At 45.3% G+C, this 25719-nt stretch overlaps 1 protein-coding gene across 15 annotated transcripts in view; it reads left to right on the top strand.

The window, feature by feature from the left end:
- NEDD4L (NEDD4 like E3 ubiquitin protein ligase) overlaps positions 1-25719 on the top strand; it is a 255657-nt gene that overhangs the window by 49930 nt on the left and 180008 nt on the right. Inside the window, exon 1 of one of the 15 annotated variants that reach the window (XM_083402673.1) lies at positions 20330-20561. The exons of 6 other annotated variants lie outside the window; for them this stretch is intronic. The gene's annotated coding sequence lies outside the window, so the exon portion shown is untranslated. Of the gene's footprint in view, positions 1-20329; positions 20816-24013; positions 24806-25719 lie in introns of those variants that run through there. 8 more of the 15 variants (XM_083402679.1, XM_083402668.1, XM_083402674.1 and 5 more) reach the window with 8 other exon arrangements.

The following is a 25719-nucleotide window of genomic DNA, read 5'->3' as shown; positions in this document are numbered from 1 at the left end:
TTCTGGTTTTCTTCCTCCAAAAACGAGGTGTGTCTTGTGGTCTGGTGCGTTTTATAGAGCGAAAAATACGGTATATTAGATTTAGAAAGCTTTTCTATATTGTCTTTTCAGTTCTAAAAAGCACCATCAAAGCAGTTTGCGGGGGGGGGGGGGAATGGGACAACAACGCATTCAGAGTCAAAATGAAACAAAAAAAAATTGGCCTGGCAGAAATAAGTTTCTCTTAGTAACAATTTTTGTTCTTTTCTTGGGTGATAAGATTTGTCGGTTGGCAAGATGGGGATAGCCATGACAAAGAGCAGCAGAGACCCTTTCTAAGAAATGGGTTGCTCAGACAGGGGTTATTGGCGCCTCTGATGGAACCCCATTAGTCCCTTTGTATCACCTGATCCCTCCTGCGTCCTTCTAGCCATCCAACAGAGCAGTAGAGAGCAGTCTTTCCCAAACTGCCTGTCATTGGCACAGAGTAAGGCAGCCCCTCTTCCCTTAGCTTTCTGGAAACCAGTGCTGCTATTCTACAAAAAGAGGTGCCAGAACTCATCATGAACGCCTCCCTTGTTCTTTTATAATTACAGTAGGGCCCACTTGAGAGGTGCCAGAACTGATTTCTTCCGAGTTCTGGCTGAAATAAAAGCCCTTTTGGAAACCGTTGGGGAAAACCCTGAAGTCACCAGCACTCAGCAGTCTGGCACGGATTGCCATGTTCCAAAAAGTGAAAATCCGGACACGCAAAAGTGATATTTTTGAGCTATTTTTAAGGAAATTCTCTGCTGATATGGGTTGCCATACGTCTGGATTTTCGTGGACATTTCAACGATTTCTGCCTGGACACTGCTTCCAAATGTAATACTTCAAATATAATATTTCCCGGACATATGGCAACCCTAATGAATGGCGGCAGTCAGACTTCCTCATCGCTGGAGGATGATGTGGAAATGACAGGGGGTGGGGATAGACCGGAACCCCAAAGTGCTTGGCTGTGGGTCAGATTCAGCTGCTGCCGCCGCCATTTTTGCAGTTTTCCTGCTCTTTTTGAGCCAGCCCCAGCCCCTTTCTTTCCTTTTTTGCAGCTTAAATTGATTTATCCATTTATTTCCTGGTGCTGTTCATCGAAGCGGTTGTGCGTAAGTGACGACCTGTTCTTTCCCTTCTCTCCCTGGCCAGGTCCCCTGCTGCGCTTTCCTCTCAGGTTCTGATCTCACCTTGGAAAACTGGAGCTGAAAGAGGAAGTGGGAAAGATTAGCACTTCTCTCGCTTCCTCTCACAACTGTCTGTAGTTATCCAGGCAGAGATAGCTCGCTTTCCCACAGCCAGAGAGAGGGAGGAAAAATAGTAACTCCTGGCAAAGGGGGCAAGTGGGGTGTACCTGTGAGTGCAGAGGCTTCTCAGATGTCAAAGGAAGCTTTATTGTTGTCCCTGGACTCACATGATCTGCATTGGGGACACTGACTATAAAGGAACTTGCTGCTGGCATCACTGAATTGATACCTATGGAACATTAGTCATAGGAGTTCATTGTATGAAAATGAAGCAATTGGACCTGTCGTATGAGCTAGAAATTTGCAGTAGGCAGAACAGGGCAAGGAAACAATATCCCGTAACGCTTTCAAGCTTGGTTTTGTGTTGAAATACCGTATTCCACTTGCACACCTGAAGGTTTCAGATGTGATTTTGCGAGTGCAGCAGCTTCCAATTTAATCCGTGTCACTTCCAAGTGCGTTTCAGCTGGAACCTGAAAGTTGGGGTGACATTTCCTGCGTTGAGAATCGCTGTTGATGCAGATGGCCCTCCCCATCCCAGCAGGACTTTGATCTCCATTAAACCTCGTCAGCCATTATATTCGCTAGATACTTGGCCTCACACGTTCCTCGTATGACGATAAGTGAGGCCATTGATAGATAAAATCCATGGGTCTCTCGTCATTTTCCGCAGGAGTGAATCCAAAAAGAGGTCTCTCCTTGTAATTCAAGAACCTAGTTGTGGTTTGCATGAATGTGGCAATGCTACCAAGAGAGCATTGGGGACTCAGCTTTTGGGTATCTGGTGGCTGGTTGCTGTTAGAGAGGTGCTTGCGTCACTCCCACCTCTGCACAGCGCCCCATCTGGGAGCATGGAGATCTTCAAGTGCTGGAATGGGCTGGACTTTGCATCTTTGTACCGCATGGCCTGCAAGGTCAGAGAGGCAGTAAATACGTCTCTCTACATACGTCTCTCTTCATCACCAAGTGCAGGGCTCTGCTGCTATGGATTAAGCATGCTCTGTTTCCTCTTCATTTCAGAAATGTTGACAGGGCGATATCCACCTAGGTGTATGCTGGGATTCTGCAGAAGTACAGAGAGGCTGCAGAGAGGGGAAGGGCTGTAGCTCAGTGGTAGAGCAGCTGCTTTGTGTGCACATGACCCTGGGTTCAATCCCAGCCATCTCCAGGTAGCAAAAAGAGAGGCCTCAGTCAGCGGAAAATTCTGAGTTATTTTGAGTTGGATGGATTCTCACTTACTATAAAGCAGTTTGCTATGTTCCTATATGGCAGGTTTGGGGAACCTGTTGCCTTTTGGGTGTTGCTGAACTACAACTCCCATCTTTCCTGACTATTGGCCATGCTTGATGGGAACTGTAGTTTGCCAGTCCAGGGCTAAGGGTTCCTCACACCTGCTGTGTGGCATTTGACCCTGATATTGGTGACATTTATTCCCCATCTTGTCTCTCTTCAAGCATCAATTGAAGATTTTTTTTGGGGGGGGGGAGTGCGTCTGGCTTTTTGGAACATAAATGCAAACTGGAGCCCAACAGTTTAGTATTCCTGTCTGCTGTGCTGTAACATTGGTGGGGGTTTTTTTGACACACAGTTTTAAATTGCATTTTGAGAGTGATATTTTATTGTGCTGTGGACAGACCTGGGCTCATATGGAAGGAAATGTGATACAGGAGCGCAATCATATGGATAAAATACATTAAACGTGAAATTTATAGCTTTTAATATCGCAAGTGTGTGCCAACAATGTATGACACTTCTGAAGCTGCTGTAGTTTATTAAGATTTATAGCAACCAGGGTCCCCTGCTTTTTTATCCCTGCCAACCTGACTAGTGGAAGCAAAGCCATTGTTATATTGGCCAGTGTGGTGGTGTGGTTAGAATGTCAGACTAGGACCTGGTAGACCAGGGTTCAAATCTTCCACTCAGCCATGAAACCTATTGCATTACCTTGGGACAGTCACGGCCCCTCCGCCTAACCCATTCCACAGGGTAACTGTGAAGACAATAAGGCACAACCCTTCTCTTAGACTTGCACTCTGAATTTCATCCTTGGCTTTTGAGGTTAAAGGCAATTTTTAAAGTTGTGATTAAACCCCAGAGCACAGGCGAGAGTCTGTTTAAAAAGTAGGATATAGCCTTTAATTTAATGCAAATAGCCCGTATAATTTTTCCAGGCCACACAATTTGCATTGCGTTGTTGCAAAATCTGCAGTACCAAAGGCCTTGAATGAATCTGCCGATCGTTATCCTACATCACTTGCTTTATAGCTCTGTGCTCAAGTTCAGTTTCCTCTTCTCTGACTCTAAATGCATTTGACGTTTCTTAGCTGTGAATAAAACATGAATTCAGCACTTTGCCGCCCTCCCACCTTTGCTCTGTCCCTGAGCCAACTTCCTTAAGCAATCTGCTTTTAATCTGTAGCACTTTCAGCCTCACGATTTCATTGCAGACACTTTCCTGGTTTTGTGTGTGTGTGTGTGTGTGCTGCTGCTGCTGCTGCTGCTGCTTCTGCTGTTAGATAACAGCCCCAGACTCTGAGACGCTGCCATTCCAGGGCCCTGGAATGCAGGTTTGTGAGTGGTTTCCACAAATAGTATCAGCTCTCTAGACAAGTTAAGCTGAAATGGCAGCAGGTGAGAGAGAATGGCTGCAAAACCGGAGCTTTTTGATGTGTGTTAATAATCTCATTCAGGACTATCTAGATGCCAGCTTGGAAACTCATGAATAGCCATCACCTACCCCAGCACTGGGATGCGGGTGGCGCTGTGGGTTAAACCACAGAGCCTAGGGCTTGCCGATCAGAAGGTCGGCGGTTCGAATCCCCGCAACGGGGTGAGCTTCCATTGCTCGGTCCCTGCTCCTGCCAACCTAGCAGTTTGAAAGCACGAAGTACAAGTAGATAAATAGGTACCGCTCTGGCGGGAAGTTAAATGGCATTTCTGTGCGCTGCTCTGGTTCGCCAGAAGCGGCTTAGTTCTGCTGGCCACATGACCCGGAAGCTGTACGCCAGCTCCCTCGGCAAGTAAAGTGAATTGAGCGCCGCAACCCCAGAGTTGTCCGTACCTGGACCTTACGGTCAGGGGTCCCTTTACCTTTACCTTTACCCCAGCATTTGGAGGAATACTACTTTTCTCTCTCTGTAGTAGAGAGAGTAGTAGACTATTACTTCTGGCATATGCAACCAGGGCTGGCCCTAGCATCTGGTAAAGTGAGGCGGCCGTTTGTGTAGTCAGGGTAGTGCAGCAAATTGTTTAAATTTGCTCCTAGTGGAGGAGGGCTTCTGGGATTCTTTGGCTCATGTGCCAACATTACCTGACTGGCCTTCAGTACTGTGCACCTTAACTGGGGTAGGTAGGTAAATTACAGCAGCTGGGAGACCAAGAGCTACTGCTCCCCTTCTCCTCCAAATAGCAAAGGGTAGTGGCTCCATCAGTTGGCTATAGAAGAAGCAGCTTCAGGCATTTTCTTTCTACTGCCCTGCAACCAGAAGTACATTTCTAATCACTTTGTAAGATACAGTGTTTGAGTTTCCTCTTCCCTCCCAGTCTCTTTTTCCTTTTGTGTTGTGTCCTTTAGATTGCAGACCTGAGCGCAGAGTCCCAACTTATTATGAATCATAGTAGGCTATACTCCTCTCCTAACCTGGTGCCTTCCAGATGTTTGTTTGTTTACAATTACATTTATATCCAAATTGTCCTCCCAAGTTGGCGTACATGCTTCTCCCCTCTTCCCAATTCTTTTCTCATAGCAACCCTATGAGGTAGGTTCGGCTGAGAGGCAGTGACTGTCCGAGTTGGAGATTTGAAATTTGCTCTCTGCGGTCCTAGTCCAACACTCTTAACCACCACATTACAGTTGTTACAGTTGGACTATAATTCCCATCATCCTTCACCATTGGCTTTGCTGGCTGGGGCTGATGGGAAGTATAGTCCAATGACACCTAGAGGGCACCAGGTTGGGAAGCCTGGATGGATTAAAGCAGGCATAGGCAAACTCGGCCCTCTAGATGTTTTGAGACTACAATTCCCATCATCCCTGACCACTGGTCCTGTTAACTAGCGATGATGGGAGTTGTAGTCCCAAAACATCTGGAGGGCCGAGTTTACCTATGCATGAATTAAAAACTCTCTGGCAGCAGAGTTGAGCAAGACCTTTTGCTGCCCAAGATGTTGGAGAGATGTTGGATATGTCAGGATAGATGATATATGGGACCAAGTCTGTGATCCAAAGCTATTGGCCACATTTTATTTCTTTTGTTCTGGCTATGTACTTTGATGGTCCATCAATCTTATGGTTGTTCCTTAGCTGTTACAAAGGAGTACTTAAATACCCTGAATCCACAAGGAGCTTCAATATCAGACATGCTACCACCTTCCAATGAAATGTGCTCAGGCCAGCCTGTGACTAGAAATTTATGGAAAATGGGGGGTCGTTTCCAAGCAAGTTCTACTCAAAGTAGGCCTATGGAAATTACACATGTTACTTGTAGCCATTAATTCCAATGGGTCTACTTTTAGTAAAACTAGCATTGGCTACAACCCTTAGAATTGGAAAAACGTTCTGCTCCCCAGAGTTCCGATTTAGCTTGTTCTTAAACACAACTAAAAATGAGCACTATGTTAATACACATCTGCTGTATAAATATCTGAAAAAAAATTAATCTAATAGCCAAAAGCAGCTGAACAGAAATATTTGCTTTGGGGTTGAAAATTCAGCGAAGCACATTTTGTGTGGTTTATATGTTGTGTTCAGAGAGACGTATAGTGGGGATTATTGGGATTCTCGTAAACATGACATCACAACTCAATAGCACGTGCTTATCTTGCATTATTTAGATCTCAAGGGAGAACACTGGAAATCCTTAACGTTAATTATAGCAGGCCTGCCGAGCTGTGTGCATAAATATATGAGCCTCCCAGGGGCTATTTCATCTGAAAATACAGTAGTGAATTATAACTTTGATTTCAGATTTGTATCTAGCCTATTTGCCCAATTTGACTTGCATCTGCTCATTATGTTACTAATTAATTTTATGACAAATACTTTTCTAAAAGTGGAAACATTTGTATGGGGGGGAGGGGAAATACTGGTGGAAAAAATGTACAGCTCACATCACTGCCGGTAATTTTATTTGGGGCGTCATGTTGTTAGAGAAACCTGGTAAAATTTGGATCTACGCTGACCCGGTTCACATAACACAATAACTGTGGTTACCCATGTTCTGTCGAATAGCATTCCCATTGAGGAACAACAGGCACCCACTATCTGCACTTTGCAAAATCAACTGAAGACATTTCTGTTCAAACAACCTTTGCCTGCTGGGTGAATGGGTCTGCCTGTTTGGGTTTTAGTCTTGTTTTAAATGTGTGTGTTGTTCTGTTTTTAGCTGTTTTTAAATCACCTTGAGATGGTGATTTATAAGGTGATTAATAAATCAGTAATAATAATAATAATAATAAGCCAAACCAAGGTTTGTTCTTGGCTATAGCTTGTGGTTAACATACCTGCAAGTATCCTGGAAAAACCGGGATTCTGTGATTTTTTTTCTTGCGAGAACATAGCGGCCATTTTGGGCCCTGTGCAATTTTGCACTATGCAAATTCCTCTATGACTGATGTTCTCTTTATCCAGTCAGACACAGGGTGTTTCTGAATACCAGTTTCTGCAGGCAACGGTGGGGAGGGGAAAGGGCCCTTGCCTGCTTGGGGGTTTCCCATAGGCATTCTGGTTGGTCACTGTGACCTGATGCAGCATTATATTCTTAAATCTTGGCTTAGTTCCATGCAGTGCACAAGCAAACAGGATTGGCAGGGAGCAAAGCTGCTTTAAGCTGTTCTCCCAGAAACCATAGTTTGTGCAGTCCCTAGAAACCATGGTTTGGCACCCTGTGTTGTGCTGATCAGGTCTGTAAATCCTTTTCTCCCTTTAATCACCACAGTGTGGGGCCCACACTGTATACAGTGGTACCTTGGTTTTCGAACGTAATCCGTTCCAGAAGACTGTTCGAGTTCTGAAACGTTTGAAAACCGGAAACTCAATAGCTGAAAGCTAGGCCTCAGGATCTTGTACTCAGCGGAAGCCGTGTGGCATGTTCGACTTCTGAGGCATGTTCCAAAACCGAAGCATTTACATCTGGGTTTATGGCGTTCGAAAAACCAAATGTCTGCACCATCCTATAGGCTTCCACAGCTGTTTCCCCCTACAGAATTGATACTTTCTGTTTTTCTGCAGCTGTGCCAGCTGAATTGTTTTCCCCAACAATATATGCTTCTGCTAATTTTTGTGTGTGTTGAAGTATTTTTTTATTGCATGTTTTCAAGGGGAGACTAATCTATTTTTAGCTCCTATGGAAAACAAATCCTGCTGCGAGCCAAAAACTGGATTGCAGAAAGAGCAAAAGTCAGAGAGTTGAAACAGCTAGAAGTACAAGTTGACTTTCTTCTTCCCACCTGTTCCTCCTGAGACATCCTTTGCTTTCCCAAAGATCGAAGAAAGCTGTATTATTGGTCCACGAACGCGGAGGCAAGATGTACAGCTGACAAAGGCTTTGGAATCAACCCAAAATGCCGTGAAATAGTGGGGGAGCTTTTGAACCCTTCATCAGGCTGGATGCTCAACAAACAGAAGTGTGGGTGGGCGATTGGCTTGGTTTTGAAAGCATGGCGTCTGCAATTAGTCATGGTTCTAAGATTGAGGGTGGGAAGAGACATTCTGAATGAGATCAGGGCTTGCTGGTTGCTATGCAAGTTACATGGAAGACACTCTCCAGCGCTGCTGGGATGTAGAAGCATAGATTGTTTGATTCCCCTGCCCTTTTTTAAAAAATATAAAACCCAGCTGTTGCCTGGGATCCTTAGGCAAAACACACATCTGAAAATGGAAGTACAGTGGTACCTCGGGTTACAGACGCTTCAGGTTACAGACTCCGCTAACCCAGAAAGAGTACCTCGGGTTAAGAACTTGGCTTCAGGATGAGAACAGAAATCGTGCTCCGCTGGCGCGGTGGCAGCAGGAGGCCCCATTAGCTAAAGTGGTGCTTCAGGTTAAGAACAGTTTTCGACTGAGAACAGACCTCCAGAACGAATTAAGTTCTTAACCCGAGGTACCACTGTAAAGAGAAAGTTGGTAACTTTTTGTTGGCCAATCTGGAATGCTGAGAGTGCCGTGGGCACTAGATAAACAACTACCTGAAATTTAGAAGACATCTGAAGGCAGCCTGTTCAGGGAAGTTTTTAATGTGTGACATTTTAATGTATTTTTAATCTTTGTTGGAAGCTGCCCAGAGTGCCTGGGGAGACCCAGCCAGATGGGCAGGGTACAAATAAATTATTATTATTATTATTATTATTATTATTTATTTATTATTTACAAAATGGCAGCTTGGGGTGTCATGATATAATGGCTTCAGTTGTAGACAGATATTTACTGAAACCTTTCCTGGATGCCATGGGAGGTTCTGGCACCACGCTGGTGACCCTGATTGTCTTTGGTGTACTAGGTTGAAAATAGACAATACAAGCAAAATTGTGTAGGTTGTAACCCTCCATGTTCCATCTTCAGGTGGTAGAAACTCGGTGAATGTAGGAATGCTCAGGCCAGGCTCTTAGGCAGCTCACACTGTGACAATTGGTGTAGAGGCAGTTGACCTCATTGTAAATCAGGAGGTTCGTGGTTCAAATCTTAATGTCTGCTGCCAACTCATAATCTTCGATGCTAACTGTAGTTTGGCGTTGCCCAGGATCATTCCCACAGGGTAGGGCAATGACTCGGTGGTGGGACATCTGCTTTGCTTGCAGAAGGTCTTGAATCCCTTTGTCATCTCCTGGTAATAATTACCGTACTTTTTGCTCTATAAGACGCACCAGACCATAAGACTCACCTAGTTTTAGGAGGAGGAAAACAAGAAAAAAAATATTCTGAATCCCAGAAGCCAGAACAGCAAGAGGGATCGCTGCGCAGTGAAAGCAGCGATCCCTCTTGCTGTTCTGGCTTCTGTGATAGCTGCGCAGCCTGCATTCGCTCCATAAGACGCACACACATTTCCCCTTACTTTTTAGGAGGGAAAAAGTGAGTCTTATAGAGTAAAAAATACAGTAATAATAATTTTATTATTTGTAACCCCGCCCATCTGACTGGGTTGCCGCAGACACTCTGGGCAGCTTCCAACAGAACATGTAAAAACACAACAGAACACCACACATAAATGGACTGCCTTCAGGTGTCTACGGAAGGTCGTATACTTATTTATAAAAACATAATAAAGAGCTCTTCCTAAAACCCTGCACAGCTGCTGCCAGTGTAGACAATACTGAACTAGATGAACCCGGCTGTCTGACTCTGTATAAGTCAGCTTCTTACATTCCTATGAATGTGCTTGAGATTCAGGCACAAAACCAAATTTATTTATTTGGCCTTGCATCTGAACCTTTCCTTAGTCCAAAACACCCACCGATTAAACATAACAAGTATCCAAAATACACGCACCCGGGCTTTTATGTTCAGTAAAAATAAAATTAAAATCTCCCGCTGAACTTCAGCCTGTTCTTTCCATGCTGTCACCACTGTTTTTAAAAGTGGTTTGTGGCTGTAGGGGCTCCTGTGACAAACACTTGAAGATAAACCTCAGGTATGCGGCCAGATATGGCAGGCTTTGGTCTCCACACTGCAGTTGCTTGTTTTTATCCTCTGGCCCTGCGGCAGCAAAACATTCTGTGGTGCTTCACTGCTGTTATCCATTTATCAGTGGGAGCTATTTAAACACAGCTGTAATCCTGTAATGGTAATTTGGTTGGCCGCTGAGGAAGTTGCTACTTGGGTGGAATTAGTCAAGGATACAGAACTCCTTCTGCATTTCCTTGGGACCATTGACCAGGAGCTTTCGAACCTCCTTCTGGGAAAACCCTTCAGAGCCCCTAAAATGGAAGATTCTGGGCATGCCCTTCAGCGCTCCATCCACTTGGGGAAAGCTTACCTTCCAGATGCAGTTGTTGGCATCTGTCTGGAGAGGCAGTAGAGTGTGCCTCTAGGGCAAGACCCCCACCTCGGTCTCACTGGTGGGGTCCAAAGGAAAGCAGAGCAATTGGTTCGGCACCAGCGTGGCTTGCAGGAGTTGACGGAAGGAGGTGTACAAGGCGCCATCCAACCATCTTAGGGACTCCACTGCGTATTTGAGTAGGGTTTGCTTCTTAGCCTTTTCTTCTCCCGAAGGCAGCCAGATGCAGTATGCCTCTAAAATACTGCTTGCTGAGAATCATAAATGGGCACCCGCTGTAGAGGAATGGCTAAAACTATTGGACTAAGATGAGATGGCAAAGTTAACTTGTTTAATTAGAGAAAAAACATTACTGATTTTTTTATGGACTTTTTGCGTGAAAGAGAAAATGAACTTGCAATATTTGGATTTGAAGACTGAAAGAATACTGGTTTATAGACAGAATGGTTGGACGTTAATGTGTGAATACTATGTTTAGCAGCAAGACTGAGAACTGGAAGTCCTTCTACCTTTCTTTATTCCTTTCTCTCTTTTCCCATCCTTCACCTTTCCTTCCTTCCTTCCTTCCTTCCTTCCTCCCCCCCTCCTTTCTAAATATTATTTCTGCCTCTGTTCTTTTTATTATTATTAAGTATTTCACTGTATTAAAAAAGATACTTTGTGATGGGTATGAATTTTTATATACGTACCTTTATATGCCTTTGGACAAGTGGCAGAAAGGTAAATGGTGTTTCCGTGTGCTCTGGTTTCCATCACGGTGTTCTGTTAAGTCATGCTGGCCACATGACCCAGAAAAGCTGTCTGTGGACAAACGCCAGCTCCCTCGGCCTGAAAGCGAGATGAGCTCCACAACCCCATAGTCGCCTTTGATGGGACTTAACCAGGAGTCCTTTACCTTAACTTTATCAATAAAAATACCGGGGGGGGGGGGGGAGAGAGAGAGAGAATCACAGCGGAGTGCTGTTGTGCGCATGTCCACCTTGCGGGTTTTCCATGGCTTTCTGGTTAGCCACTGTGAGAACAGGATGCTGGACTAGGTTGTTCTTAAGTCATAAAATGAGTGGGGACAAGCTTCTAAGCTCTGGTCCCCCTCCCCAGGTTGGAGTGCCAGTAACACCTGCCAGTAAGCATTCCAGAGGGGAGGCAGTAATGAGAACCATATCTCAGCATCAAAAGTGTATGCTTCGAAACCGAGGTCTTCTGCATCCCAAGGTAGAAGGAGCAGGTGATGGGGGGGGGAGTAAGCTGTGCTAGAGACCACACTGGCAGAGCTGCTGCCCGTCCGAGTAGGTCAAATAGACCAAAGGCAGCTTCATTTAAATAAAATAAATTGTGAGGGTGCTGAGTCGGGCTGGAACGGGAAAGTGCTGCATTGGTTACGGGTCAGCTTTTAGGCCCAGTTTAAGGGGCTAGTAATTCCTTGCAAGCCCTAAACGGCTTGGAATCCAAGTACCTAAGAGAGGTACTTGGGGTCCCTAGAATTGGTGATGCCGTCAGAGGGTGGTGCTTTCTTGACACTGACCTTAATAATGTCTCCCTGATTGTGGAATGCCCTCCTTGGTGAGGTGTGTCTCTCTCCCCACCCCCCTTATTGGCATTCAGGAGGAATTTTTTTAAAAACCAAAACATTCCTGTTCACTCAGGCATTTGATGCTGCTCCCGAAAATCTTGAAACTATTAGTCGTTGTGGGTATGTGGCTGTTTCAAATGCTTTTTGATGTTTCTAATGCATGAAATGTGTTTCTGTTGTGTTATTTTTCTCATTCTTTGCTGCCTGGGGCTTTCGGAAAGGCTAGGGTGTGGGTGTGGGTGTGTGTAGGTGTAAAATCATAGAGTTGGAAGGGACCACGAGGGTCACCCAGTCTAGCCCCCTGCAATCTTTTGTGCAAGGTGGGTCTCGAACCCTGAGATTCAGGGTCTCATGCTCTACCAACATATGCAGTCGTACCTTGGAAGCTGAACACCTTGCAACTCGAACGTTTTGTGTTCCGGTTTGCGAACGTTCTTTGGAAGCTCCTGCAGCCAATCGGAAGCAGTGCCTTGGTTAGCAGACGTTTTGGAAGTCGGAACGGACCTCCGGAACAGATTCCGTTCGGCTTCCAAGGTTACAACTATATGAATTTGGCCTGGTGGGTTGGAGAGGACAACATAGATTTAAAAACAAAACATCTTGGTTTAGACAAGCCTACCAAGCTATTAAGGAAGCTTTTAGGTTCTTAGTGTGTTGCTGTGGCTGAGTGTTTTAATTGCTTTAAGTTTTATCCTTTGTTTTGTAGGTTTTCTACAATCAAGCCAGTATATAAAGTTCATAAAATAATAAAAAATCAGTAAGTTGTGCTGTCTTCCCACCCATGGCTGGGGAGAGGGCTGTGTCCCTCAGTGTGGAAGACATGGAGATTAGTGACAACTCTGGGTTCCTGCGCCCTTTGCTCAGAATTCCCCTTTCCTGATTAACTATTCCACAATGGTGGTTCGTGTTAATGTTTCCGTAGACTGGGGGTGTCCAAGATTTTTTCAAAGAGGGCCAGATTTGATGAAGTGAACACCAAAGTTGTTGGCCTTTCTTTAGGATTGAAGTTGTTGAGCGATTTTACCCTAGGAAATAAACTGACACAGGGGCTGGATTAGGCCCCCGAAACGGACTTTGGACATGCCTACTGTAGGCAAACTGCATGAAGGCGGCTGGCTTTTCACCTGCATCCCTTCGCAGTGGAAATTTACAGCTTTGCTCACCTTATCTTCCGCATACCAGCCACTTATAAACCATTGGAGTGCTTAGCAGTACCATTCAGAATGTATTAGACCGATGCACAGACTTACAATGCTGTGACATTTCTTCGCCGGAAAGTTGTGTATGTGTTTATTTCCCAGTCAGAAAATTCTGCAGCGTTGTAAGTTTTTTGTGACCCACCAACCAGAATTGTGTACTACTCTGCTCACCAGGGTTGCAAGAAATCACCTGTTGTTGTTTTTTACTTTTTTGCCCTGGAATTTACTTTTTTGCCCTGGATTTTTTTTTAAAAAAGGGCTTTGTCAGACACTTTTGCAGGTCACAGTTCTTGGCTGGAGGACAGATTTTGGTTTGATTTGTTTGTTTGTTTCTTTAACAGAATTTATATACAGTGGTACCTCGGGTTACATACGCTTCAGATTACATAGACTCCACTAACCCAGAAATAGTGCTTCATGTTAAGAACTTTGCTTCAGGATGAGAACACAAATTGTGCTCTGGCGGCACAGTGGCAGCAGCAGGAGACCCCATTAGCTAAGTGGTGCTTCAGGTTAAGAACAGTTTCAGGTTAAGAACAGACCTCCGGAATGAATTAAGTACTTAACCCGAGGTACCACTGTATCAGTTTACAAAAAAGATTGAACCATAAAATGATCACTCTCTCTCTCTCTATATATATATATATACACACACACACGATCATAATTTAAAATATATGAAAAGTTAAAATCACAATAGAATAGGCTAAAGCAAATTAAAACTTATACAGGTTTTCTAAACATGTGGGTAGGCTTGTCTAAATAAGAATGTGTTCAGCGGGCACCACAAAAAAATACAGTGAAGGCGCAGGTCTGATATCAATAGGCAGGGAGTTCCAATGTGCTGCTGCCATTACACTAAACGATCGAGTTTTCACCAATGTGTTGCAGGTATTATTTGACACCTGTAAAAATGTCAGTTCCACTGATTAAAGCAGTTGAGTGGACACATTTGTGGTAAGGGCATCTCATAAGTAAACTGGTTCCAATTATTACGGGCTTTATTTACTAATAACTTGAACTTGGCACGGTAACAGATCAGCAATCAGTGCAGATTTCTGAGCACAAGCGTTATATGCTGTTGGGCGCTGTTGGGTTTTCTGTTTGTGCAGGTCTGGTAAAAGGTGAAAAGGTAAAGGACCCCTGGACGGTTAAGTCCAGTCAAAGGCAACTATGAGGCTGCAGTGCTCATCTCGCTTTCAGGCCGAGGGAGCCGGCGTTCGTTCACAGACAGCTTTTCCGTGTCATGTGGCCAGCATGACGAAACCGCTTCTGGCGCATGGAGGATCGTGAGGTGTGTCAGAGCACACGAAAATGCCGTTTCCCTTCCTGCCGCGGCAGTACTTATTTATCTACTTGCACTGGTGTGCTTTCGAACTGCTAGGTTGGCAGGAGCTGGGACAGAGCGACGGGAGCTCACTCCGTTGCGGGGATTTGAACCACCGACCTTCTGATCGGCAAACCCAAGAGGCTCAGTGGTTTAGACCACAGCGCCACCCGTGTCCCAATCTGGTGCCAAAGGCTGACAGCAAAAGTGTTGTAGATTTCTCTCTCTTCTTTTTTTTCTCCTACATTTCATTTTTCTTTTTAATTAACTCCTTTTAATTTCAGTGTGGCCCCAGATCTTGTGTGCCTGTAATCCTAAATTTAAAAGCATACTATTTATTTCAACAACTTAAATATTTCTTGCATTGTGCCCCACACCCCACCACATCTCATGAGGACTAGACACTTAACGTCCTCAAAAGAGAATTTCTTGTGGATCTCTTCAAGCGTGCCTCAAAGTGTTATCAACATGGGCTTGGGGCAAATCATGTTTCCAGTGTTGGGGTTGACTGCTTGGAGTATGCAACATGATCAGGAAGAGTGCTTTCTGAGCAGACATGCATCCTATACACTGAGATCTGGGGCAGAAATGGATTTAAACTCCAGTTCCTCTGTTTTTCCGGATGAAGACCTCTGCTAATGGCTAAAGCCCCTGTTAATGGCTGAAGACTATTGCATATAAGAATAAGCAAGAATGCTTCAGTCTGGTACCCCTTGCCAGATGTTTTTGGACTACAACTCCCATCATTGCTGGCTGGTGCTGATGGGATTTGAAGTCCTGATCACCTCTGGAGGCCGCCAGATTAGCAAAGGCCAGAATGGACTTGATCTGAAATGGAACCCAATTTTAGGTCTGGATCCCATTTTGAGCTGCATTGCATGATGTACTTCAGCATAATACGTTTTTCTAATTAATTAGTTGGCTGTTGACTTTTCACAGAAGTTGACTGCTTTAACAGCTTAATAGAGAGTTAATGAAACTTTTGCCAGGGCACGTGTCTCAAAAGCCAGCAATGGAAGTTGTTCTCCTGCTCAATTGGTTATGAGTGAGGAAAGTGTTTTTTTCTTATTGCTCTTGTGTCTGTTTACATAGCGTAGCTGAGAGGATTAAAATAAAATAAATAAATAAAGATTAAGAGCTTATTAGTATGCACCAAAGACTTCAATTGTTTCTACGGAAGAAATGAAGGGATCGTATTTAACTGAGCTGTGCCGAAATTGTGAGCGATACTGTTTTTAAGGGAATGATCTGCCCATTGGACTGGGCTTCTGCATGGCACTTAGATGGACCTCAAAGGAGAGTTCGTTCCTTTTACTAGAAAAGCCATAACTATTTCTGCGTTTGAGGAACATTCCCCTCTCCCCCCATGTCCACAGATCCCAAAAGACAAATATGTGATTCTAGCAGAATAAAACGGGAGTTGCCCATAGTCTCCGTGGGGAGTAATTAGCAACATCTGGAAGAAGTTAAGCTTCTGCGGGCAATTCTGATAAAATCCCAAGTTCTCACTTCTCTTGGTCAGGAACGGTTGCTTGTCTGTGTGTGTGCTTTGACAACTGTTTCAGCTGGCAACTGCTGATCAGCGTCTGGTTTTGTTTTGTGTGTTTTTTTCATTCATTTCACCCCGTCAGGATTATGAGGGGTGGTTTCACTGTGCTAAGCTGGCAGTACACGGGCCAGTGAAAAGCTGCAACAGTACCGCTCTGCCTGGCTTGCTGCCCTCACCAAGCCTCTGAGCAAGCTGCAATCTGGCTTTTCCTCTGCCGTCTTGCAACCATGCCAAATCATTCCAAGCGGAAAAAACAATAATAGTAGTGTAGCCTTATGAGGCTTTGCCCTCAGGTGGGAAAAAATATTGTGCCCGGGAAAGGGAGTGGGAGTCAAGGAATAGTTCAGAGAAAAAGCTTTATTTCTACCATCCATGAACTGGTAGAAGGAGCAAGTGTGATAACTCACAAACAAGCGCGGGTTCACAGTCATTTGCACAGAGTATATATTCCCCTTCCAGTTCCCTCCCCTTTCTCCTCCCTCATGTTGAGTTTCCTTGAGCATGTACGGAAAGCTCCTGTCTTTGGGAAGGGGGGGGTGAGAAGCCAAGGGGGTCGAGGAGTCTCGCGGTTCTGCATGTCCAAGATGTTGCAACTGAATGAGATAAAAGTCAGTTCTCAGGCTTGAGTATTCTTGGCAATGACAGAGCCTATTCATTAGCCTTTTGAAGCCTTCTTGGACTGATAAAAGAATAACATTTTTCCTATGCATCTTGTGAGAAAAGCAGAGAAGAGCAGATAAAAGCTGTTTTGGATTTTTTAGAAGACAGAAGGAATTTTGGACAGTTTTGAGGCCTGGTTGAGGGGGGGTGACTTCGGGCCTAGGTGGGGTCACCTGTCCTCACCTCCTTCAGTAGTAGTAGTAGTAGTAATAATAACACAAAAGTTCATACCAATAACAAACTTAGTTGGTGTCTAAGGTGCTACTGGAAGGAATTTTTTATTTTGTTTCGAATAATAGTAGTAATAATAATAATACAATTATTATTATAATTACTCTATCACACCCTTCCAAATTTCAAGAGGGCAAATCAGGGCACACACCCCAATCCTGCCATCCCCGTCACTCACCTGCAACAGGGGAATTCCCTCTTTGTGTTTTTTTTTTAGTCCTGTATTCTGGTGTGAGCCAACTGACTCACACCACAGTACGGAACAAAAAAACAGCCACCCATCTTTTGGTCCCGCGCTGTGGGATCAGAAGCCAGAGTGGGAAGTCTCGCTTAAAATGGGACACTTGGAGGGTATGCAATATGTTAGAATCATAGAAATGTGAAGTTGGAAGGGACCACGGGGGTGAACCTAGTCCAGCCCCCTGCAAAGCTGGAATCTTTCGCCCAATGTAGGACTTGAATCCACAACCCTGGGATTAGAATCATAGAGTTGGAAGAGACCACAAGGGCCATCGAGTCCAACCCCCTGCCAAGCAGGAAACACCATCAGAGCACTCCTGACATATGGTTGTCAAGCCTCTGCTTAAAGACCTCCAAAGAAGGAGACTCCACCACACTCCTTGGCAGCAAATTCCACTGTCGAACAGCTCTTACTGTCAGGAAGTTCTTCCTGACAGATTATGAGTCTCACACTATCACGACTGAGCTGTGTTACATGACATTTGTCTGTTTTGTCCTGCTCTCCAGCTTGCACCTAAGCCTTGGGTATTTCATTTCTTCAGATTGACCTTTACCTCCTGTTAAAAAGGATAGAAGGATTAGCAAGGCTGGATTGGAGCTGCAATGGGTGGGAAGTATAGATTATGGGGTCCTTCTGGACTTATTTCCAAAAAGCAGCTTTTGGCTACAGTTAACTGCAGGCTGAGGGACGCGGGTGGCGCTGTGGTCTAAACCACAGAGCCTAGGGCTGGCCGATCGGAAGGTCGGCAGTTCGAATCTCCTTGATGGGGTGAGCTCCCATTGCTCGGTCCCTGCTCCTGCCAACCTAGCTGTTCAAAAGCATGTCAAAGTGCAAGTAGATAAATAGGTACCGCTCTGGCAGGAAGGTAAACGGCGTTTCCGTGCGCTGCTCTGGTTCGCCAGAAGCGGCTTAGTCATGCTGGCCACGTGACCCGGAAGCTGTACGCCGGCTCCCTCGGCCAGTAAAGCGAGATGAGTGCCACAACCCCAGAGTCGTCCATGACTGGACATAACAGTCAGGGGTCCCTTTACCTTTTTATCTGCAGGCTGAGGATACTGAACCATATGGAGACGAGGTTTTAGTTCTTGCTGTGGTTCTGGTTTTGTCTGCTTCCTCAACCGTTTTAGGAAAGGCTGGCTTGAAGACCAGAACAGAGGCAGATTACCTCTCCATGCCTGCAGTTCCATGTTCCTTGTGCAGCCTCCCTGCAGACTTAGAGTGGCAGTTGCCTTATAACGTGAGGGCATTACTAAGCACTTTAAAGACCAAGGCACAGACCCACAGCGTGGATTTACATAAAATGTGCATGTGCTGTGCGCATGCTGATTTTATGTGCCTGAGCGATTTAAGTTGGGGGTTGGCTGGGATCTCACCGGCATGCTCTTTGCAATTTGCCCAGCAACTCTGTAAGCAGATAATTACTTTGAAAAATGTTTAAAAGAAAGTGGGGGAAAGGAGGTGAGATCTGGGGGGCCAACATAACAGTTCTGTGGTACAAGGCTCCTGGGCTTTCCCTTAGCAGCAACTCTGTTTATAGTCTTTGAATGGCTCTGTTTCAGCTCCTGAACGCTGAAAACCCAGAAGTAAATGCTCCGGTTTTCAGACATTCCTCAGAACTCGAACATCCGAAGCGGCTTCTGCTTGAGTGCATGGAAGCCATGCCTCAGTTGTCCAACAGTCCTGCTGAACGGATTACGTTCGACAACCAAGGTTTGACTGTATTAGGCAAGGAAGGTCCAACTAAAAACTCTGATAGCTTGAAAGAGCAGGGATTGGCTTTCTCTGCCTCTTTCTCTACATGCAAGTACAGTGGTACCTCGGAATTCGAATGTAACCCGTTCCAGAAGACCGTTTGACTTTCAAAACGTTTGAGTTCTGAGGCATGGCTACCAATTGGCCGACAGCTAGATTTTTGCACAGCAGAAGCCTTGTGTTCTGAGGAACCTTTGAAAACCAGAGCATTTACTTCTGAGTTTTCAGTGTTCGAGAGCTGAAACATTCGAGAACGAAGCCGTTCGAGTTCCGAGGTACCACTGTATTGAATTTGCCTCCATTCATGGGCAAACTGCAATCCACCCTTCCGTGCAAGCAACTGTTTGCAGATGTGTCTCTGTCACCTTTAGGAGTTTTAACCAAAATTGCATCTTGTAGTCCCATAGAAAACGCCAAACTGGCATGGATTATTTCTATTCAGAGCAAAGCCGAGCTGCGGAAACAGAATTATGGGCCTGGAGCCCACAAGCAGCAGTTCCCGCCTTGGTTTGTTAAAGCTGTTTGCATGAATATCTGATTAATAATTGGCCAGAGCGCGGGCAAATACATCTGTGCCTTTGCATAAGAATGCTCAGGGCTGGTTGGATATTAATGCTGGGCGTCTGGAATCCATCCCGCAAGTCTGACGAAGGCATGACAGTACAAAAGAGCAACATTAATGTTTCCCGAAATACAGTGGTACTTCTGGTTATGAACTTAATTCGTTCAGGAGGTCCGTTCTTAACCAGAAACCGTTCTTAACCTGAAGCACCACTGTAGCTAATGGGGCCTCCTGCTGCTGCCGTGCCGCCAGCACGCGATTTCTGTTCTCATCCTGGGGCAAAGTTCTTAACCCGAGGTACTACTTCCGGGATAGCGGAGTCTGTAACCCGTAGTGTTTGTAACCCAAGGGTTTGTAACCCGAGGTACCACTGTATACAAAAGACATAGTCAGTAGTGCTGGTCCATGGGTCGGGGGCAGAATCCAGAACACACAGTAGGGCTGTATCTTCATTGAACCAAATGAAATGGTGAGCAAATTCTCCAAGCAAAGTACAGTGGTACCTCGGTTTATGAACTTAATCTGTTCCAGAAGTCCGTTCTTAAACGGAAACCATTCTTAAACCGAGGCGCACTTTCCCTAATGAGGCCTCCCGGCGTACAGTTTCCGGGTCACGTGCCCAGCATGACTAAGCTGCTTCTGGCGAACCAAAGCAGCGCATGGAAACGCTGTTTACCTTCCCACCGGAGTGGTACCTATTTATCTACTTGCACTTTGACGTGCTTTTGAACTGCTAGCTTGGCAGGAGCAGGGACCGAGCAATGGGAGCTCACCCCGTTGCGGGGATTCGAACCACCGACCTTCTGATCGGCGAGCCCTAGGCTCTGTGGTTTAACCCACCGCGCCACCCTATTAAAGGCACAGGAGATTTTTTTGGGAGTGGAGGGTGCTGGAAAAACCCCACACACATGTGACTTTTCAAGAGCAGGTATTGCATTGCCTACTTTTGTACTCTCTTCAATATCGGGCACGCTCTCATTCCGCAGCACAGTAGCTCTCTGTTCAAGCACCTGGCCTCGTTCTGTGCCAGGGCAGGTTCCAGGATTTTCAAGTGCTGCTGAAGAGGTGGCACACCCATCTCGGGGGTAGGAGTGGTTTCTGTTGCTCAACTCCCAGCTCTCAAGTTGATTTGGGAGTGGCGGCTCTCGGAACTCCGAGGGCACTCTTCAGTTCTCCGTGCCTCGCTGGCTGGTGCTGGATGCGGCTCAACGCTTGGGAAGGGTAAGCAAAGAGGGCGAAGAGAAGCTCTGTCCATTTTTTTTTGGGTGGGATAGGGGGAGAAGCTTCAGTCCCATGCCAATATAGAGACGAGCGCTTCAGGTTATAGTTTCAAAACCATTAATACACTTTCGCTGGCATAATCCTGCCCGGCTTTTCCGACACGAAACCTACTTGTTTGCCAACTGGCAGGTGTGTTTGCTGCGGGGTGGGGGAGCCGCTCAAAACTTTGCAGGTGAAGAAGTCATGGTTCATAGGTAAGTGTGTTCACTGAGAGGAAATGTTCCCAGTTCTGAATTGCTCCAGCGAGATCGCCTTGTCGTTCTGAGGATGGTTTTATATATGTTGTAAAAACTAGGACATTTGCTTCGAGTGCTTATATAACCAGGGTGGATTTCTTCCTTCCTTTCTTTCTCTTTAAAAATGTTAGGCTGCCTTTGCCAAGTGTAAGAATAGAAACCTTGCAGAGTCTTGCTGTGCAAACTCCTTTAGATTAAAGGGCCATTTCACACCGTATACAGGCCCTTTCAAAAACTCAGAACTTCCTGACATACTTAGCTATCTTGTATCAAGCCAGAACTTTAATCCATCAAGCTCATTGTTGTCTAAAATGACTGGCAGCTGTCTCTGGGGTTTCAGGCAGGGGGCATTCCTAGCCTTACCTGGAGCTGCTGGAGTTTCAGTTTGGGATTTTCTGCCGCTGGATTACAGCCCTTCCCCTGAGAAGCACATTTGCTTGACATATATGTTTGCAGACCTCTACGCTTGTTGCTTGTCACCTTTTTGGGTGTCCACCTTTAGTAGATATCTAAAATTGCAAAGTGCACACTGGCCATACAGAGTTTCGTTTAATTTCCCACAAGCATAAATTTAGACAACAGAATACTAATACTGGTCGACTGGGTGCAAGTGCTGCTGTTTCTTATGCATTAGGGCACTATTGCGGCGGTGTGTCAATTAAATTCTGAAGTCCAAAATAGGAATGCATGTGCTTAAATAGCTGCTTACTGATTAATTTAAAAAAATGAATAAGTAAGAAAGGATGCAGCAGGCTCTGGTGTGGCCATGCCAGCCTAGATGCAGATGCATGTTTGCTGCTGCCTGCTTTCCCTCAATAGCCATTGGAATGTGGGGTGGCTCTGGGCTGCAGGGCCCTAGCTGCGCCATTGCAGGTTATTGATTGTAGCTGCTCTTTAATACTGCTTAATCCAGAGGTTTTCAACCTTTTTGGAATCCATGGCTCCCTTGACCAACTGCATTCTCTCTGCGGCTCCCCTGTGGGGCTCAGGAACCTAGTTATGTCACCCCTTGCCTGCAGAGCTGGCAGCCCCTCACCCCCTTTTGAGGCTGACTCAGTTTCTGGCAACCAGAACCCGTTAGCCAGCCCTTTAGGCACCTGGGAGGTTTGTAGACAGGGCTGCTGTTGCAACAAACAGCCATGCAAACCCTTGGGAGGCAGAGATGCGAGAGGGCATCAGAGGAGGGAGGGAAGGAAAGAGGGACAGAGGCCAGTGTTGCTTGCGGCACCCCTGACCACTATTTAAGGCACCCTGGTTGAAAACCACCGGCTTAATCATGGGCGTTTCTAAGTGTAAAGATTGCAAAAAGCACAAAGAAAACGTCTTTGAAATGCCTGCTAAAATAGAAGATTTAGTATAGTTATGTTTGCAAAGGACTCTGTTTTGTATCTGATTTTTCTCTTTCTGGTCAGACAGTGTTCCCTTACGACTACAGTGGACGCTCGGGTTGTGAACGTGATCCGTGCAGGAAGCACGTCTGCAACCTCCAGCGTCTGCAACCTGCAGTGCCGCGTCTGCACACACACAGGTCAGGATTCGGTGCTTCTGCATACATGCGCAAAGTGCGATTTAGCACTTATGCGCAAGTGCCGAAACCCAGAAGTAACCCATTCTGGTACTTACGGGTTCGGCGCAGTGCACAACCCAAAATCGTGCAACCCGAAGCATCTGTAACCCGAGGTATAACTGTATTAGATTTGGAACAGAACAGGGGGTGGCTGTGTTTTGACTTGCACAGCTTTCCTTACTTTTTTCTTTTTAACCAGCGCGATATGTGCTGCGTTACAGGACTTCACAGCGCTGTGTGGAGTGGGCGTCCTAAGTGGAAGCGGTGGGAGAATGAAAACTGATGGCAGGCACAGAAAATGAGGAATATTATTTATGGCAGAGGCTGGCCACATCAGTAGTGGTTGAGAATGTTAGGGTGGTGAATCCTGGCGGTGCTCATCAGCATGGAAGAGATTTCAGTATTATTATTATTTTTAAGGCAGAAAGTTCACTTCAGAGTTAGTGAGAGTAGTTGTGGGCTGCAAGAGAGCAAAGTTTTCTTTGATCAGGGTTCATGAGAGCTTAAGCGTTTCTATGATGATGACTCAGAAATCGTGGCCTGTGCAGCTAGTTGGTAATGCTATTTTTGCTGCTAGCTTGAGTCCTATCAACTGCCTCTTCTGTTCTGGATCCTGGCCTTGTGACTCACTAATGCCAGCACATAGAATAGCATTGTTGTAACAATGGGAGTGTGCCTTATCTAGGAACACAAGAATCTGCCTTACTTAAATTGAATCAGATGTTTGGCCCATCTAGCTCAAGGCTGTGTTCACACATGGGGTTTATTGCGTTAAGTTTTCCCGGTTTATAATGCCAGCTCTTCTTTTCCTGGTTTTCTAACATTTCTTTTACACCGTCTTACCTGTTGCGTTACTGGAAACTGGCTTTTGGGTTGACACGCTGCCATGTTGCGTCGAATTTTTAAATGGTGGGGAAGAACTGTATGCCAGGATACTGCCCCAGATTTCAACCGGTGAGTGGCAGAGTGGGATCATGAAAACCGTGGGGAAATGGCAATACAAAGCACTTGCGATTTTCCAAGTTGATTGGGTTGCACATGGGTTATTTAGTGGGAAGAGGTTAGTGCAGAAATGAGTGCTAAAGCGCGGCTAGATTCCATTAGATTTCCAGAAGTGGCTTTTGAAATATGTGCGAAATATCACATAAAAAGCTAAAATGATCAGGTAAGGAAAGACCTCACATTGGACAAAAGATCCCTGAATTGCATACATGGTCCATTCCATCTCTACAATTCTATGAATCGGTGCTTTTGTGGGACCTTCTGCATGCAAAAATATGTTCTACCACTGAGCTATGGCCCTTTCCCAACATCCTTATTTGCAGAAACCCAAGTCTTAGACCTGGGCAGACAAGCTCCCTTTGACCCTTGCTACTCTTCTGCCTGGTCGCAGCAAAACTTAGAGGAACCCTCTGGCCTCTTCTGAAACCAAATTCTACATTTCCGTGTTGTAGGAAAAGGATGTGCTGCTTGTCTCTCTGCTAAAAAACACACTCCCCACCCGTGCTTTTACGTTGGGGCAGGGCAGGCAGGCCTGATGAGAACAGCATTTGGCAAGTGGGGGAATGTCTCCACAATAAGTGCACTCAGTAGTTGGAGGTGAGGGAAGTCGAAGCTTCAATTTTTGGTGCCGCATGTATATGACGGTGTTCAGTCAGTGGAAAATAGCAAAGACCATGTTCCCCATTGCTGAAGTATCTTTGATTGTGTTACTATCCAAGGCAAGCAGGGTGAGGAGCAAGCAGTCAAGGTAAGATGCAACAAAACAAGCATCTTTTATTAGTTGGGTTTGCGGCCAACGCTGGTGTTGAACTGGCAACCTAAGTCATGAACCTAAGGATCTGGCTTGTTCACCACCACCCAGTTCTGGCAAAAAGAGGGGACTGGAGGAGGAACCAAGCACTGGGAGGCCAGAGTAGGTTAGGCGACATTCCTTATCCCCTGTAGAAACTCCTGGAATTGCCAGACTTGGTAATCAAGTGGCCAGAAGGCCTCCTCCTTCTGAGCTACACCTTGCCTTGTTCCAGCTTTGCTTCATCCTTGACTGCACAGGAGTCATTTACAGATTAGCAGCTGTTAATTGCTGGGAAAAAGCAGATCCATGGGGCAATTTCAGAGATAAACATTCCTGGTGCCCTGTCATAAACGCTTTCTTGGAAAGAGTAATTTATAGTAATGGTTTGAAATAACTGAGCTGCCCTCACCAAATGATCAGACCCATTTTATTGATTCGCTGTCTGAAGAAACCATCTTAAGAAATCAAAGTACGCAAATTTTTAACCATTAAACCACTGGAAAAAAGCAAGGTGTATGTTTACTGAGAAGGAGGACCGAAGGCACAAGAATCTGGATCCACTGCAGATCTCTGATGCTATAAAAGGGTAGACTATTTTATGTCATGTTCTTTTGACTTTCTGACAGGATATGGTATTTTGGTCTCATGGGGATAGCCCATGTTACATTCTGGTAACTGAAGGCATTTTTTGTTGGGAATCACACAGTAAATGTGTTCTCTACTAGAGACGACTTGAGCTTTATTTCATTTGTATATAGCATAAAGCTGATCTAAATATCCATCTTTTTATTTGAAAGAATGCTGTGCTCTTGTTTTGCATGGAAGGTGATTTAGCTTTCTATTTTATCTCTTTCCCCACCCCTCCATATTAGTATTTTATTTCTTTAAATAATTTATACCCAGCTGCTCTTCAGCCCTAACATCTCCCAGAGCAATTTACAGATTAATGATCTAAAAAGACATAGCACAAAAGTTGGTAGGGAGGAGATAAGCAAACTCTGGTACTAATTCTTCGTTGCGTTGCATAATACTATTGTTGTTGTTGGTTGCATAATACTATTATTAAAAATTCTGTCGGTGCAATGATTTCTTCTTGCAGAACAAGAAGATATATGTAAAATAATTGCATGTTTAATGAATGAAGGTATGAACATAGGAAACTGCCTTATAATTTTAAAGGCCATTGTTTCTTCTGGTGCACCCTGCTCTGCCGCCCACAAGAGGTCTTTCCCTTTGCTGCTAGATGTGACCCTTGTACTGGAGATAGAAGGGCTTGAACCTGGGACCTTCTGTGTGCAAAGTGCACACTCTTATCAGGGAACTTTGGGACTTCCCATATCTTCCTATATACATAAAAATGTAAGGCTGTCGTCACGCTGCATGTGATGCACACGAAAACACTTGTGACTTGCTACTCAAGAGGCAAGAGCACCACACTGTAGAAGGTCTGCGGCTTCTATGCATTATAGACTGGGAGTATTTGGGAAGAGAGCTCTTTCC

Source organism: Podarcis tiliguerta, assembly GCF_965153285.1.
Source record: "Podarcis tiliguerta genome assembly, chromosome: 11".
NCBI classification, from domain to species: domain Eukaryota; kingdom Metazoa; phylum Chordata; class Lepidosauria; order Squamata; family Lacertidae; genus Podarcis; species Podarcis tiliguerta.
Note: the sequence above shows the minus strand (reverse complement) of the source record. Positions and strands in the feature narration are given on the sequence as shown.